Below are 18,889 nucleotides of genomic sequence, written 5' to 3' on the forward strand. Positions count from 1 at the left end.
AACTACAGATATCAGTGGAGCTGCTTCGGTGTGGAGTTACTTGCTTCTCTGGTGTAAAGTTTAACAGCTCATTGACACCTTTTAACTATTGTTGTTATCTTTCAGAGTCAGGGGATCACATCGGATAACAAAAGCACATTTACAATCTACACACAGATATTTTCAGTCTTACCTGGACAACTTTTGCCAACATCTACTGCGGGATTAAGCATGTAAACCGATTTTCACGTATCGTGTTGCTGTTCATTTATTGCTCAGTCAGTGAATGCAATACTTTGCCACATTTGCCTCCCAGCCTAGCTGCCCCCTTTGTTTTAGGTTCAAATCCTACACTATGATGTGACATCACCCACTTCATAAACAAGAGGTATAGGGACGCTTGAGGCCCACCTGCTGTCATTGTTCTGCAGTTTTGCAGGATAAGGAATATACAGTAGTGTGTCGGTAGTGCAGCATCTATTGCTCATAGTCTGCTTAGATTGTATTCGTTACATTAATTAATGAAAACGTATGACCCGTGAGCAGACTAGATGCACTCTTCAGAAGTACATCTGAAAAGTGCATTAAAAAAACCTCCCACAAGGACATGTATAAACTATTGTTTAAAGGTAGAACACTTTGTATCAACGTGAAACTTTAAATCAATTATACTATGACCTGAAATGCTACAAATAAAAATTAAAGTCCAACCTTCATCCTCGTTATTTTATGTCTCTAAGGCAAAATTAATAAATTCACTAATGCTCGATTACTTACCGGTAATCATCATTACTCCGATTCTGTCTTCCTCGTCCCAGTACTTACTCAGTGAGATTTACCTCTTCTACCCCCCAATTCCCACACCCTCTATTTCCACTATCTCTCGAAACTCCTCCCATAAAATCCTCCCTAATCCCAAGCACTTTCTGAGCCCTACCCAAGCGTAGTTCCAATGAACCCAGATAACAATGCCAGGAGACCAGGGACGGAGGAAGGGCCGTAAGCACTGGGACGAGGAAGAGAGAATCGGAGTAATGAAGACTACCAGTAAGTAATTCAAGCATTACCATCCCCATCCTCTTCCTCGTCCCAGCCCTTACTCAATGAGGAAATACCCAAGCAAAAGGCCTTTCTATCAAGACAGATAGACCAAGAAAGAACCAGAACACACAAACATGCAGGTGTCAATAATGTTATTGAAAATAGAATACACCATCTTACATGCCCCCAGTCGAAGGACTGCAAGAAAAACCACACCAGGTTCCCCCCCAGATAGAACAACTCAACCGGGAATCTGAGAAGTAGCCTTAGAAAGAACCCCTGACTCAGGGCCCAAAGCATATATAATTCAGTCCATAGTGGGACACAAACATGGACGGAGAGACCAAGGTTGCAGCAGCACAAACATCTGCCTGCTCATTCAGCCCAGGAGGCAGCCATACCCTGAACAGAATGAGCCTTAACAGACCCTGGAAACTCAGAACTAGACAGTCTGTAAGCCAAGGAAATGACAGATGTAATGCACTGCGCAAGGGTGGATTGGGAAGGTTTACCCCCTCGATTGGCATGACCAAAATTAACAAACAGGGAATCTGTCGTCTGAAACATAGAGGATTTCTGCAAATACACTCCAGAGCCCTCACCACATCCCGGGAAGAAACAGAAGGGTCCGAGGAGACATCCTTCAAAGAGGACAGCACGATGTCCTGATTCCAGTGAATAAGATTGTTAACCTTGGGAAGAAAATTAGGACAGAGAGACAAAACAATTCTGTCCTCAGACAGCTTCAGGTAAGGACAGAGGCACTGAAGAGAGCCTAATTCCCCCAAACCAACTGGCTGAAGTGATTGTCACCAAGAAAAAAACCTTCAAGGACATAAACCTGTCCAAGGCCTCTTCCAAGGGATCAAAAGGGGGAACTTAACAGAAAGAAAGGACCAAAGGTAAAACCTACAGAGGACAAAACAACCTGACCTTAGGCCGAAGCCGAGGGCAACCCCAAAAGAGCTGTTGAACCAGGGAATCAAGCTGTTCGAATATCCCCCAGGAAGACCTAAAAGCCCTGATGTTACGGTTTCAAAGTAGAAACCGAAAGAAGCTTGTCAAAACCCTCCTGAAGGAAATCCAATATGGTTTCAGGGGAGCAACCGAGGGAGGAAAAACCCTTAGCCTGACACTACTTATTAAAAGAGGCCCAGTGATGGTTGTAGGCAGACTTGGTGGATTCCTACCTTGAGGCCTGTAGAGACAAAGGAACAGCCAAGGAGAGACCCTTCTTCAACAGACTCCTCCTCTCAACCTCATGGCCGAAAGCCGAAGATGGCTCAGGAATGGAAGTGACAAGGTTTGACAAATGATTGGAATGGGGGCTAGCGGAAGAACCCATTCCTGGGAGATTATCAAAGAGCGAAGAAGTGTGAACCACACCTGCCTTGGCCAATATGGAACAATCAGGATCACATCCAACCCCTCCCTCTGGATCCTGAGAAGAATCTTCCCGATGAGGGGGAAAGGAGGGAAGGCATGTTGGAGGCTGGCTCTCTATATTGTGTACAAAAATGATGTGCACTGTGCAGAGTCTGAGCAACTCCACCTTGGTAGCCAGAGGTAAAAAGTAGATCATCTAATGCTCTATTTTTATGGTAGTGTGGGTAAGCAGTTAGGTTTATCTTGGAGATGTGCTAAGCATTTGAAAATGAAATGGAGTGGTCACCTTGTCTGCAACACCTGAAGGGTGGTGCAGGCTGAGCGTGGCCACTCCCCCTACCCTTGCTAAGTTTTCCTGTACAATGTGGGCGAGAAACCTTTGGGTGGCCATCTGCTGCTAGCACGAGAGGCAGAGGTCAGATTTCCAAGGTGGTAAAGTCTTTGAAGCTGACCGCTGGTGCAGAGTGCCTGTCTAGTGGAGGAGGTGTAACACCTCCACCCAAGAAAGGCTTTGTGCTCTGGCTCCTGAGAGCAAAAGCCCTCACCCAGGAGTTCAGACCCATGCCTGGGGGTGGCAGGCTGCTTAATACCAGTCAGCAACCATGCCAGGGCTATTAGGTTTTCAGGGGGCACCTCTAAGGTGCCCTCTGGGTACATTTTATGATAAATCCCACACCGGCATCAGTGTAGGTTTATCATTCTGAGTTGTTTGATACCAAGCAACTCTTGGTTCAGAGAGGCCTTCATGTAGCTGGGGAACGTTCAGAGATCAGTGTCCAGCATATGCATTTGGAATGGCTCCCCTGAGCACTTACTATCACTTAAGGGTTTTGCAAAGACACAGTAGGGGCATATTTCCTCATGCACACATATGCCCTCACATGCACTATAGTGCACCCTGCCTTAGGGCTGCAAAGCCTGCAAGAGGAGTGACTTACCTATACTCCATGCAGAGTGAGTACCATGTTGAGTTTGTAATTTGGGGGTATGCCTTGTCATGCACTTGCAATTGTAGTCTGCATGAGGCTGGTGTGGGGCCCCTCTGAGAGGCATAATTGGTGCTGCAGCTCTGGGTGCCCTCTTCAGTACCCATGACCTAGGAACCAGAGGTACCAAGGGTGGCTGAAGTGCCAAGACTTAGTACAGTTTTGGGGAAAGAGATCTGGCCCTGGAAACTGGTTTAGCAGGGGCCCAGGGCATGACGGTTTGAAACCACATCATGTTCCAGGCAAAAAGTGGGGGTACTACAACCAGAACCCAGCTTCCCACGAAACATACACAAGATTCAGGGGCCAGGGCTACAAAAGGGCATCTACCCACATGGAACAAATCTCCACTGAGGAAGCTGAGAAGTCGACCCATTTGCAAACAGATCTATGACAGGTATACCCCACCTGTAGCACAGGCACCGAAACACCAGGGTATTGAGTACAAAATCCTGGGGACAGGGGAGAAGACGACTCAACCTGTCTGCTTGAATGCTGAGACACCCCTGAATATGGACTGGCCTGACAGACAAGAGATGTTTCTCCAACCAAGACATTGTTTGAAGAACCAACTGATTTAGGGACTGACTCCTTGTACCAAACTCACGGGTGACGTAAACCTTCATTGTGGAGTTGTCCATCCTGACAACCACTGCAGAACCCCACAGGTGAGGCTGAGAGAAACGCAAAGATTCCAGTACTACCTTCAGTTCCCTCCAGTTCGAGGAAGACACCCTCTCCCTGGCGGACCAAAGACCCTGAGTGGTCCACCCCCAGAGGACAGCTCCTCACCCCTGTTTGCTGATATCTGTGGTAGAAACCAGGGGGTCCAGGAGGGCAAAGGAGGTACCCTGGTCCGAAGCAGGAGAATGTATCTACCACCCCAGCTGAGACCTGATCTCTGGAGAGAGCAGAATGAGTCTCTCAAAGTCTTCTGACATGGGTGAGCAAGGGTGAAGAATATGTCGAACCACCTGAACCAGATGCAAACAGGCCCAGGGAATGATGAAAATTGGGGCCGCCTAGAGGAGGACAACAAGACAACAGAAAGCAATCAATTTGTGCACTGACCAATAATACATCCAAGAAGGGAAAGACCAACATAACATAATTACCATGCCCCCTGGCTTGAAGCCAGTCCTTCATTTGGGCCGAAGACACAGGAGGACTTCCACATGGTGCTGCAGCTTTCTTCTCTGTGGCAATGACAGGAAGACTTTTTCCATCCCAGTCTGGAAGAGAGCCCCTATATATTCCAAATCCTGAGATGGAACCAGAACCGACTTGTCTTGGTTGATGAGAATCCCAAAGTCCACAAGACCCTTGCAAACTTCTGCTGTATGCAGGAGGGGCAGTGAACGAAAACTGGACTGAATCAGAAGATTATCCAGGTAATGGTACATTCTTACCGCCCTGTCATGAAAGTAAGCTGTCACATGAGCCAGGAGTTTTGTGAACATATGGGGAGCCATTTTTTTATCCCGAATGGAAGGACTCAAAATTGCCAGTGTATTGTCCCTAGACAGAACCAGAGAAAATGTTGAGTGTCCGATGCAATGGGGACTTGGAGATAAGAGTCCTGAAGGTTCATCTTGGTAAGATGATCCCGCTGTGAGATCAGAGGAATAATCTGCTAGAGGGAACACATTTTGAAATGGACTACTGGAATGAAAGTGTTCAACAACTTTAAATCGAGGATCATTATGTACTCCCCCAATGACTTCTGCACAAGGAACACCCAAGAATACCAACCCTGGCCCTGTAGTTTTGGCGGGACCAGGATAAAACCCCTCTTCTGAAACAAAGTCCATACACTCTCCAATAATGCCATCCTCCTGGAGACAAGTGCCCAGAAGAGGTGTAGGCAGGAAATGGGGGAACTGGAGACCTTGAGAAAGAGAATGTTGTAACCTTCTTTAATCACCTGAAGAACCCACTGGTCCCAGATCCTACAGGCTCAAAAGTCCAGGAAAAAAACAGACAACCACTCACCAGATCCCCGGCATAGTCAAGAGTGCTGTGAAGGGTGGCCCTTGGGACCTGAAGGATGGCGAAGGGCAGGAGAATTTTGGGATTCAGACTGGAACCTAAATTGGTCAGTTTGTCCTTGTATTTGCCCACACCCTTGTTCTTCTTGTCAAAATCCCTATGCCAACATTAGAAAGGCTGCATATGTTTCTGGTTTTCAATGGACTTCCGCAGTATTTCCTCAAGCTCCTCACCAATCAGAATTTTCCCCAAAAAAGGCATACAAAGAAGACAATTATTGTGAGAAGAATCAAACTTCCAACCCCTCATGTTTAAATGCCGTCTGGCAGCCACCATCCCTGCACAAGCCACAGCAGACGCCACAAGGCTGTTAAAGACCACATCCAAAAGAAAGACTCAGACCAATATATGCACTCTTCAGAGCTCCCTTTGCCTTTTTTTCCCACTGGATCAGACACTATAACATCTTCCTCACTCAACAAGGCATTATGCCCCATCAGACTACCCACCAGGGGATCAACAGACAGAATTGAGGGAGTTCCAAATCCCCTGATGCCAAAGGATACAGCCTCCCACAAAAACTTGGGAACAGTAATCCTATCTGAATCCTCCAATTTCCTTTGCAACAAACTCTGGACAGCTGGAATAACTGGGAGTTTAGGAACAGCAGGCTTCTGAAGTTTCTGGAACAAATCACCACTGGAGGAAGGCTGTTCTAAGTCAGTAGGAAGATGTAAATTGGAAGACAAATAATCAAGGACGGACTTCATTTCCTCCCTAAGAATATATTTCCCCCGTGGAGCCAAAGAGCTATCTTGGAACCCAACATCCTCTTCATCATCTGGAGAGGCCCAAGACAACACCGAGGAGGGAGAGGTCACTAAAAACCCAGAGGAATCAGAAATGGGAGGATGACGAGAGAGTCCATCCTTCCCTTAAACCGATCATAGGCCTTTGATAATGACTTCACCATCTCCTGTAAATTCTTATGTTCAACAGGAGATGAGCAAGACTTGCTCGGAGAAGTAAGATACGGATCAGCTGGAGGAATATCCTTCTCTTACCTCACTGCGCAGACCTGCAATGCTCTTCTGCTACATCACAGGCAATCACCCTCACTGCCTCAATTCAAGAAGGACCTCAAGACCTGGCTCTTTGTCTGAACTGCAACTGCCCTCCCCTAGCGCTTTAAGACCCTAATGGGTGATTAGCCACGCTATACAAGAACACTGATTGACTGATTGATTGAGAAGCACCCCTGATAGCATGAAGAACATCATGCCCTGTAGATGGAGAGGTATGCTCCCGCTTCTGCACATGTTTGCCCGTAGTGACCATCAGACAGGAGCTCACACAATGGAACATTAACACCCAGCTCCTATGTATATAAAGAAAGAACCCCACATAGAATCCACAGAAGAGCCTGACTGGAAATCTGAAAACAAAGGCCACTGCATACATTCCCCCCCCAAAAAACAAAAAAGGGCCTGTTATTTAACCAAACAACGTTACGTGCAAATCAAGCTGAAAACATAAGTAAAGAAGGAACCAAAACAGACCATTGTCGGCACCTCCCGAACACAGGCAGGGTATAAGTCACCTAAAGAAGCTCATAAAAAAGTGACTGATTGGTGGCTCACCCCTTCCCTACTGTGATGGAACAGAAGTAAGACCTGGGACAGCGAAAGAAACAGCATGTGTGGCTTACCTCATGACCAGAATCACCACACAGGCCATAGCACTGTGGAAGACCTAAGGCAAAAGGACCCCCGCTGCATGAGAAAATTCAAACAGCTGAATGGCATTCCTCAAAGTTGACCCTGTTTCACTCCCACTCCGCAGAGAGAGACCACTGTATTTCTGCAAGCGGCATGGGGAATCCAAAAAACACATAAGAAATGGGGCCCAAAGCAACCCATCAGGACATGGGAGCATGTACCATCCACTCCCCCATCCAGCCAGAAGAACGGCAGCCTCCAGCCATTGCCGCAAGGCCCAAAAAAGACCCCTCTTTCCGCATGAAAACAAACCCTAGCCAGAGCGCTTTGGGAAAATAAAGAAGGGTGGGAGGTGCCATGAAATTAATTAAAAAGAGGGGTGCCGCTGCAGACCCTCCAAGCCTGTGTGGGAACGGGTGCACCAAGCAAAAAACACAGGAAGTGCTGGGAACTAGGGAGGGTTTTATGGGATGAGTTTGGAGAGAGAGTGAAAATATAGAAAAGGTTTGTCAATGTGTGGGAAAGGGGGTTAGAAGAGGAGAAGAGATAAACCTCATTGACTAAGGGCTGGGAAGAGGATGAGGATGGTAATGTATAATTTTGCAGCGTTTTGTGAAAAAACTCTTTAAATGGTTATATCTTGTGCTATGCTAAGGTTATGTCAATCTTCAATCTCCTAAATTCTTCATCACAAGAATTGTTGCATATGGAATTAGGTCTCTGTGGTCAACTGGCCCAGGTTATGCATCATATGTGGGCAGTGTATGTTTGGGTTCTGTAATGTACTACATAATCTAATTTGGCAAGAACTAAGGGATAGTGTTTGGTGCTTGAAGAATCATTAAGAGATTTAGTTGCAGAATGCAGTGACAAATTTGAATTATGGGGTCTTCTTCACAAAAAACATACTCGTTTAGGTGCATATTTGCTTCTCCACATGACAACACATGTGTTTTTTCTCTTCACAAACAGTCCCAGCACTGGGCACAGCTTTCCAAGCATACTTCTAGGAATGTCATGTTACTTTCCCTAAATACTCCTACTGTCACTGCTCAGAGTTCTTCATAGAGAGGAATGGTAGCCTCCTCTACAATTGCACATTTTTCTATCTGTGAGGAAACCATTTTCCCTGGGGAGAAAACCCTTCCTCTACACACCCAGCAAGTCTTGAGTTGATCCTTTCATCTTTTCGTCCTGAAAGTAGTTATTTCAGCTACTCCAGCTAGTTCCAGGTTGGAGACAGGCCAGAGAAGAAATACCCACAAATGTACATGTTTGTCATCATTCTCAAACTTCCAAGTCAAACAAACCTTGGAATGCTCCCTTTCCATCATCGCTTGAGAGGACTTCACTACCAGAGATTTCACCACATTCAACTTTCTGAGTACACTATTGGAACTTACATGGAGATTTGCCTGCAAAATTACATAAGGAACTTCTTAGACTTAGAGGTCTGGAATAAATGGTGTGTGCACTGATTCTTTGGACTCCACATTAAGGTGAGTAAGTAGGTGTATTGCAGTCATGATGAGCAATTTACTGAGACATAGTTAGACACAATAACGCAATTTTTAACGGTTTCCTCTTGCATGTCTACCTCATTATAGTTGGTCAATGGTCATTAAAGATGATTAGAGGCACCAGATACCTCATACAGGCAGTGGAAGCTCTGGTGCACTGTGGGATGGTGCTTGAGAATAGCAAGTGCAACATTTGCTGACATGGAAAACTCTTTTACAAGAGACCTCTGGTAATCTGTGATCAAAACTATTTGAACTAAAGAATTACCTGTCTTGTGTGTGCTTGGAATTTTTTCCTCACATCAAATATGGGTGTTAGACCTCTTCCTAGCATTCAAAAACTGGTTCCACCCATTTAATATGCTCTATTGTTTTTGCATTTATGGTCTTTTCAGAGTTGGTAAACCTTGACCCCCCCCCCCCCCAAGCACAGACAGACCAAGAAGGGCTCTGCACCTGTCTAAAAATTACCTCTGGGGTAGGCAGATCCTGGAGGTCGGCACAAGCTCCTTAATTCCGTAGTTTGGAGGGAGAGAGCATGTGTGGGGCCTCCTCCCCCATGGCTGGATTGTCCCCTGGGGCCTCTATCTCGCCCGGGGGCTGACACAAGCAGAGGAGGAGTGTGCATCCACTGCAGGACGCTGCACCCTGCCTGCATGGAGGGGCAGGGAAAGGAAATCTGACATCTCCTGCACTGACAAAGATACAGGAGGATGTCCAGCAAGCGGGTGTGAGGTACTGGGTTTTTCAGAACCGGTACTGATCCGGTAACCCAGCGGTGCCAGGGTACACCCAAAGACCTCGGGTACTTTCCTGATTCAGACTACAGAAACTCAGAGTCTTCTAGGTGAAGTCAAAGATCGAATTTATTGGCTGCAACCAATTGACAAGTGTCCTAGAAGTACAACAGCACGATTTGTATGTTCTCAGGAGACTGTGTTTCAATGCAAAGTCAGGTTTCCTTATATACAGTTTTTTAAGCTTCAGGCAAACATTCTTGACATTTTGGTTGGTCATTCACATGTTTTCACTACAAAGGAAAAAACAGTGTCATGATGAAACCTCATATTTCATGTCATCCAACCCATAATAAATTACCCGGCAAGGCCTAGTATTTTACATCAGATAAGTGTGGACCCCCAATAAAAACGGGCACCTCCCCCTCGTAAAGTAAGAAGAAGAAAAGAGCAGGTGCAGGTGTGAGCAAGATTAGGCAGGGTGTGTGAGCGATAATAAGGGTTTTATGGCATGGTGTGCCTTGATGCTATCTGATTCGGCCACTGGGAGAGGGACTGACCAAACAGGTTTGGCCTGAGGCAATGGTTCCAGCTTGCCCAGGTCAGAGAAAAGTCAATCAAGGTGGACGTGTCCTTGGAATCAAATCTGACTGTATTATAAGCCTATGTGAGGGCAACTTTTAAAATGGCTGCCGTGTATAAAATGGGAGCCACGAGTGCAGGACGAAAATGGCAATTTCGAGGTGAAAACGCTGCTGGAATTGAGCGAAAATGCTCATGCTTAGTGTACTAGTCATTATCGGTCTTTTGATACTAAAATCGTACTGCTGTGGCAAAGTAAATTACATGGGTCCAGAATTTTTAGAACCACAGGTGGGCAAACAATGAGGAGCAGGTGGGTCCAGGCACTCTCCCAAAAATACAAGGAGGCACGTGGTGTGTGGCCGAGTGTCAAAGAAAAGGAAATGCAGCTCCCCCAACTGCAGCAGGAGAGTCGCTCATCAAATATTCACAGCTCTCCGTGAGGAAGCACTGCATATTGGCCTGCAGAGTTAATTTTCATAATAATTGCTGGTGGTGGTGGCCCCCAAAATGGGCAGGGGCACTAACTACATTAAAAAGGGGTAGAGGCCTGCAGGAATGCATCACTACTGCCCCAGGCTCTTTTAGGAACTAACTCTATCTTCCTAGGGTGTTAAAATGTATGAATTTTCATTAGTTTTCAAGCACTCCCAAGGCTGCTCAATAGCTGGGAATACAGTGCCCTCTAGAGGATGTCTCTATGGGTGCATTTTATGTTTCACGAAAGTGTATAAAGAAGTCACAGACACATTCTATGTTTTTAAATGCTACTAGTGGGCTTACGGCACTCATTTGGCCACCCACTAAAGTAGTCTTTTGATACATGTCTCAGGCCTGCCACCTCAGCCTGTAGTGAAGTTTTAAACTGCCAGTTCAACCTGGCAAAATTGTGTCACCCCTTAGGTAGGCCCTGCACGCACATAAGGCAGGGTGCATTGTATTTAAAAAGTGAGACATGTATCCTTAATTTTTCTATGTCCCAGTAGAGAACAACTCCTAAATTTCAGCCCATCTCTCTCATTGGATAGTATTGGGTTACTTTATTATAGTTAATAAATGCTAATGTTTCATTGGGAGCAGGTAGGAATGTCATTGTAGACTTAAATGAAATGTAATGTAAACTTCTTTTTAATGATAAAGACAGATTTAAAGTCACAATTTTGAAAATGCCACTTTTAGAAAGTTACATTTTCCTGTCCTAACCATTTGTGCCTTCTGACAGTATCCTGGTTCACATGAATGTTAATGGCTTTGCTGCTGTGAATTCCTCCCAGACCGGGAGACAAAAGGAATCTTGGTGTGGGCAGGATGGGCAGTCCTGCTGAGATGTCTGGGGTAGAGCTATTCCCTGCCCCACTTATACTTCAAAGAGCTCACCTCCAGCACACACACTGGAACCCAACACTAGTCTTTTGACACCCAAGACTTCTTAGAGCCTTGACAGGGAAAAGGAAGAACTAACAAGACATGGGAGTAGTATTAGGAATCCTCCTACTTTCACGGCTGGCACCAGATATAAACAATGAACCCCCAGAGTTACTATATAGTACACTCCTGGATATGTGGACACCACAGAAGTAGGACTGCCTTGTTGCCCAGAGAACTGCCCTGCTGCTTAAGGCCTGCCTTCTTCTGAAATGACTGCCCTGCTACTACCACAGGACTGCCCTGCTGCTTGAGGGCTTCCCTGCTCTCTGAGAAGAAAGACTGGACCTGCTCCCTTTATCCCAGGCTACCTGAGTTTCTCCAAGGGTCATCTGACTGACCTCTTGTCTGATCTACAGGGACACAACAAGCTCCGTAGGCCTTCCTGCAACTGCCCAGCTGGCCTGTTGCGCTGGTCCTGCCTAAGCCCTGTTGGCCATCGCTAGAGTGAGTCCCTGATCCATTAGAACTGCTTCCCCATATGCTGGACCCTTGCCTGGCATCAGAGTGCACTCTTCTACAAGAAAAAGTGAAATCCTGAGGTTCTAGGCTCTTCTTGACCATGAACAGGCACGTTCACACCAGGCTCTGTCACCCACGACAACCGCAAATCCAAGCCCTGTTGGCCATCGCTAGAGTGAGTCCCTGATCCATTAGAACTGCTTCCCCATATGCTGGACCCTTGCCTGGCATCAGAGTGCACTCTTCTACAAGAAAAAGTGAAATCCTGAGGTTCTAGGCTCTTCTTGACCATGAACAGGCACGTTCACACCAGGCTCTGTCACCCACGACAACCGCAAATCCGAGCTCTGTTGAATCTGAGTCTTCCTGCTACAGAAACTGCCAGCGACGACCGGCAATGCGAGATCTGAACTTCTCGCTACAGCAACAACAACACGTCGAGACTGCCCAGGTAAAGCTCCAGCAATGACTGTCTTGGACGCTGGACCAGATTTTTGCATTTCAGCAATAACCAAGCAGAATGCCAGGCCTGAGCATTAAGCTACATCAACGACCATCCGCCGCGCTCTCCCTGCTCCTCTCTGCCTCCTCCACCATGAAAAGAACTCTTGGCGCAGACTTTGAGAAGGACAGTTTTTCATCTGGATTAACCTGGTCCCTGTATCCGGCCAGCATTCCAACACAGTCAGTCTGAATTTGTGACTTTCCGCCGGTCTAGCAAGACCAGAGGGCCATGAGTGGCATTTTGTGCTTTTAGGTGCTTATCTAAAAGTTTAAAATGTAATATCTACTGTTCTGGCGTTTGTTCTTCTGGTATCGTATTATATATTAAAAAGTACTCTGTTTTTTCTAAATTGGTTTGGGTTTTTTCTTATGTTGTCTTTTCGCTTTATTACTGTTTGTGTGCTGCATAAAGACTTTACATTTTCCCTCTAAGTTAGGCCTGACTACTTTGTGACAGGGTAGCAGAGGTTTAAGCACAGGTTAAATTTACTGTCTTTTGTGGTTCTCCCTTAAAAGGTTTGTGGTTGTTCTCTGAGTTGTTCTCTGAGTGGGGCTTCCAACCCCAACCAACAACAACCCAAGTTCATACATATTGCACCACACGCTAAACCCTTAGCCTTAAGAGACATTTTATATTTTGGTATATTGTTTGGTATATTGTTTGTGCAAGATCTTGGGCATACATTACTACTCTTTGGTATCTTGCTGTTGTAGGACTTTTGGGTTTGCACTGCTACATAAAACTCTGAAAACACTAAAAAGTGTTAAAACAAACATTGGTCAACTCCCACTTTCTTTACTGTGAATAATTTACCGTTGCAGTAACCTGTAATGAATCACAGGGTCTTGTTAACAGCAGTTGGATTCATTATTCAATGTACAGTGCTTTTAGCTGCCGCAAAAATAAAAGAACAATTGTTCAAACTGGTTCCATCATTTTGTTTGCACATTGTTTTAGTGTATGTTGGATACTAAAAGTCAATAACGAAAGTAATGTTGACCTAAATGCAATGCTGACCCTTGTTCTCTCCGCAGTAGAGTTGTGACTACAACTACTCACTCTCAGTTACGTGTTTCCATTAGCTATTCTCTGTTCTCCTTTTCACCTGGACATTAATAGACAAACAGATAACATAAGCAGTATTTAACTAACAGGACTATTCAATAGAAGATGTAACAAACTGAATTATTATTTGGGGTGGGCAACTGCCCATCTCAAGAAATAAACCACACTTGTCAGTGTAAATCCTTAAAGTCACTGAATTAACCTGAACTCAACAGCCTGGAAGCTATTGCACAGAGCACCCAAGCAATATGTAAGCCAATATGTAAACCATGTATGCAATGCCAAAACAGTAATACATTCAAAACAACAAGCAACAAATAACCCCAAATTGAATAGAAAAACAGAGTAATATTTAATAAACAAAATGTCACCAAAACAAAAAAAACAAGGGGAACCGGAGATATGGATTTTTATACAGAAATAGTGCTACTAAAGGCAAATCGCCAAATATAGTCTGTGGAAGCAGTAGGTAGGGACCTGGGCACAATCTGAGGCCAATCATGATGGATCCCTAGTCAAATACAACAGGCAGATCAGTCCTGGTGAAAGTCTGGAAGTCAAAAAGTATGAAAATGTTTCTAAGTTCCAACTCAGAAATGGACTTTGCCATTTTTCTGAAGAAAAGAATGTTGACATTTCATTTAAGTTTGAAACAAATACAGGAGAGCACTTCTAAGGACCCTGGGACCTCAGGGCAGGGCACTTAGAGACATTCCGATATCAGGCAGAGGCTGACAGTAAAGTCTAGTCCAAGTCCAGTTGCCACCGGTCAGGTGGGCACTTTAGGAACAAGGCTTCTTGAAGCTTATTATGTCTCTGTAGCCACAAAGTTCAACCCTTGGAGTTCACTTATTTGTCCATGGTACAAGGGGGACAGGTCCAGTCCACCAGGGCTTTTCTCATGTCACATACGGCAGGTCCAACCCTTTACTGTCCTTCTACAGATCCAGGAACTGATCTGAGGATACTACCTTGGGGTTTCATATTTTTGCCTGGCATTTGCTACTGGGTGTGGGTGACTCCTGGGCACTCCCTAACCAAAGGAGTACAAGTTCCTGGGGGCAAACCTATCCACTTTTTCAGTAGTTCCTGTTTGCCTTACTGCAAAGACGCAAAACAATGCCATATGCCAGGGCATTTTTAAGATGGTCAAAGTTTTTGACCACACTAAACTTGGGCTCTGAGGGCTGAGTGTGGTTCTGTGTGGCAGTGTCATAGGGAACTCACTAGAGTTCTTCCACACCTAACACTAAAATCAAGTCTGGTAGGACAAAAGCAGGGTCCTGCAGAAATGGGACAGGGGATATGCAAGAACTGTCCTTGAATCAATTTTGCTTCCTTTCAAGAGTGCCAATGTTTTACATGAGAGATATGGCAGGCAGGATTTTAATCTGTTGTGTACACAGGATACCAGCCTACACCCTTCTTTGGAGCTCAGATGGGCCATGTCTGCCTGTTCAGCTTGACCTATCAATCACACCCGTCCATTCTGTGGTTCTTGAGAGGAATCTCCCACCTCAATAGAGCCTGAGTTCCGTCTAGTAGTTGACAGAGGCTAATTCTAGTTAGCCTTCTGAAAGCCCAGGTAGGTAGCGAATATAGGTTCCAGAAAAAAGTGAAAACTTGGAGTGACCATGCAGGTAAGAAAGATTTCCTAAGGAAGAATGCTATAGTTAGATCTAGACTCCGTGCACATTATTGTCACTTCAACCTTCTGTCCCATCTGCCCTTTCCTTACATCCCTTCGCCCTCTTCTTGTCACATCAATACTCTGTGCAAAACTGCTGCAAAAAATATTTTCAGTCTGTTAGTCCTGGCAGCCTTAGGCTGCCCCCAAATCTTTTGCCTTCACCTCTCCTATTATGCTGAACTAATTTTTGTTTGCCTTAGCACTAAAGTGCTTGTGCTCGCACCCTAAAACATAGAAAAATTGGCTTACAACAGATTGGCATATTTAATTTCCTATGAAGTACCTAGTAAAGTGGTATACTATGTACCCAGGGCTGGTAAATTAAATTCTAATAGGGGGTCTGCAGAACTCATTGTGTCACCCACTAAAAACATGTCTTAGGACTGCCATTGCAGCCTGGCAGCAGTTTTAAACTGGTAATTCGAATTGTCAAAATAACCCCTTGGCCAAGCCTAAACTAAAGCATCTTTTTTAATACATATCAGTCACCTCTAAGTAGGTCATAAATGCCCCTGTAACAGAAACCAAACAGAGGTATGTAACCCCACCAACATGGCCACCAGTTACAGTCTAGACACTGGGAAAATATTTACACAGGCACTGCGTGTCAGTTTTGTATTTGGCACAGTGACGTAATCCAGCCCAGTAATAGGAGGGTTGACCAACAAGGAGGAGGACACAGCAGAAGAGGACGCAGAGACAGAAAAGAAACCCAACACTATACAGCCCCAACAGCCCAGTGAAGGAAGACACTGAGGTCCCTTCAGCTACGGCCCAAGGCCAGGACCGTAGCTCCAGGCAAGTGACTTTGTACATTGCACAAGAATGGTTGTAAGCACAGTGGGAGCAGGGTGAATCTGGGGCAGCACTATTGGCTTACTCAAAAGCCAAGTAGGAGAGTGTATCTCAAAGCCACCACATGAGCACCTCTGATTATTGTGATAGGTGTATAGAGTGTGGCACCTTGTAGCATGACGGTGTAATTGTGACGGCCTAATGAAAACAGCAAATGATCAGATGCCTACTCAGGACCTCTTTTGTGTTCCCAAGGTTCTGCGCGGATCAGCAGTGGGAGGCGAAGAAGGGAAGTCCAAGGAAAGGAAAACAGTAGAGTGAAGAAACTCTAACAAGACCGGACACAGTTCACTCACCCTCTGTTTAGAAAAATCCTTATTTTCTTCAATTAACTTTTGTCTGTATCAACTTGCACTCCAAAAATAAATCATAGAAACTCAGAAAGGACCTGGCCTGGGTGCTTAATTTCACATACCCTGTTACAGGCCCCGAAGCCAGAGTGCATTGGAATTAAAAAGTTGGACATGTACTTTTACATTTGACACATCCTAGTAGTGAAAACCCCTGAATTAATTTTTCACTCCTGTGAAGCTTACCTTTCCATATGATAACATTAAGTTAATTTAATACGTGATAATGTTTGATTGGGAACAGGTGTATATTTCATATTTGGTTTCTGAGAGATTGGAATTTAAAATACTCTTTAATGGAAACGTCAGATTTTAAGTCACAATTTTGAAAATGGCACTTTTAGAAAGTTGGCATTTTCCGATCCTATTAAAGGCCTGTATCCTGTTCCTGGGTCACGTGACTGGGTTTGAGTGGTAGCCACACTTGCAAGCCAATCTGGTGTGGCCTGCTTTCACAGAAGGGACTTCACACTAGTCTAATGTGCCTATAGCCAGGCTGGAGGTAGATAATTCCAAGTAACTTGCAAAAGAGCTTCTAGAAACTTCTACTTAAAAGGAGGCACCAGGTATGAAAATAGGACGCTCAAACACACTCTTCAGTTCACTTTCTGGACCGGCGGTAGGACTCCTAGAGACTTCCTGCTGCTGTGACCTGCTCTGCACTTCAGAAGACTGCTCGGTTGTCCCTGCTTTGCTACCTGAAGCTCCCCTTGAACTCCAGAGGTCTGCTGTGCTGCTCTAGCCATGCACTTTATCTTGAACCCTGGACATCCAGGGTGACTCCGAGGGCTAGTTGGCCAGCTTCCTTATCAGACCCTCAGGGACAGAAAAGGGTCCAACCATCTGGAATTAATACCTGGACTCTGCATGAGTGAGTACTGACCTTCCAAGTTGTCTCACTCCAGTTCTGGGCCCCTGGAAGTAGTGCTAGATTAACCCAGATAGCCAAAATCCAAAACTTGAAACTTAGATTTTTTTTTGCAAAGAAGTGTTCTGACAATAGAGAGGAGACTGAGTCCTACCTAATCATCCATCCGGCCAAGGTGCATCACTGGTCGTCCAGAATTTGCAGCAGCTCCCACTACGATCTCTGCAGCAGAAAATCCTGTTTAGCAGCTCCTCACAGAAAGAGTGCCAAGCCTCATACAGCCCTTGTTGTCTACAGCCTGCAGCTTCATCCTGATCTTCCAAAAAAGAGACTAAGAGGGTCATTATGAACACGGTGGTGTTTACGGCTGTGTTCATGCTGGCGGTCATTTCACTGACCGCAGGCCCCATGGGACCTTTCTGGGAACATTCTGCTAGGCTACATTGTTTCCGCCCGCCGGCCCAGCAGAATGCATGGCCGGGACATTGCCGGCGGCTCCTGTCAATGCCGCTGTGCGGTGGGTGCAGATGCACCCATCCCGCAGATCACTGCCCGACCTGCGCGATCGGGCACTGCACAGGGGCCTCTGCACTGCCCATGCCAAATGCATGGGCAGTGCAGAGGCCCCCAGGGGACCCTGGAGCACCCCTTCCGCCAGCCTTTCCATGGTGGCAGAAGGGATCATTATCCGAGGGGCAGCGCTGCTTACAGCGCTGCCCTGTCGGAAAATTATTCCCTCCACCGTCAGGCTGCCTGTCGGTGTCAGCCTGTCTGTGGAGGAGGGCCGTCTGTGGCGGCCCTCCCTGTGTTGTTTAAATGGCAGTTCAGACCGCCATGCCGGTGGCGGTCTTTTCCGCCGTCGCCGGCATGGCGGTCTGAACCGCCATGTACATAATGAGGGCTTAAGTCCAAATGAAAGATTCTTCACTGCGACTTTGCCTGCGGATCCCGCCTCCTCCTCGGACACAGCCAGCTGCCTTACCTTGCTGAACTTTACCTTCTCAGACAATTTTTCTTCAAATCTCTTCTAAGTCCGAAGGTAAGCAGAGAACAGGCCCACACCACTTGAATCTGACTCACACTCCATCATGGTCTGGCATAACTTTCGACTTTGCTCGGACTTGCACGACTAAATTGCAGCAGTTGGAGCTTTGATCTTTTAGGCACTAGTTTTTACCTTAAAATTTAAAAATTCATAGCACCGGTTCTACTGATTCAATTTTTGTTGTTTTGGTGTCAAATAATTTATTTGATTTTACTCTATTTTTTCTGAATTGATGAGGGATTTTCCTTGTGTTGTGTCTCTATTGTATTACTGTCTGTGAGTTGCATCAATACTTTGCACATTGCTTGTAAGTTAAGCCTCACTGCTTTTGTGCCAAGCTACTAGAGGGTTAAGCACTAGTTACTTTTGTGACTTTAGTGGGTCACACTAACGGTAACTGTCGCTGTTGTTTGAGCAGGGTTAACACCCCCTCAACCAACAACCCGTGTCTCACACATTCTAATTCAAGTATTTTGATTTATATGGATGTAAAGTTCAACAACAGCCACATACGCAGCACCTGATTTTCACAAAATATGCTTACATGTATTAACCTCAGCGACATAATCATAATATGTATACAATAATACCTTGTGACAAAATGAACAAGGGGCAATTATACAGACCTAAATTTAGATTTTTGCTACTAATAGATTTCACGAAGAAAGAAATGTAAAATAAGCTCA

At 45.5% G+C, this 18,889-nt stretch overlaps 1 protein-coding gene across 1 annotated transcript in view; it reads right to left on the minus strand.

The window, feature by feature from the left end:
- The window catches only part of AGMO (alkylglycerol monooxygenase), a 679,770-nt gene that overhangs the window by 653,539 nt on the left and 7,342 nt on the right, over positions 1-18,889 (minus strand). The gene's annotated exons all lie outside the window — the stretch shown is intronic.

The sequence above is a fragment of the Pleurodeles waltl genome, chromosome 10 (assembly GCF_031143425.1).
Source record: "Pleurodeles waltl isolate 20211129_DDA chromosome 10, aPleWal1.hap1.20221129, whole genome shotgun sequence".
Lineage (NCBI taxonomy): Eukaryota > Metazoa > Chordata > Amphibia > Caudata > Salamandridae > Pleurodeles > Pleurodeles waltl.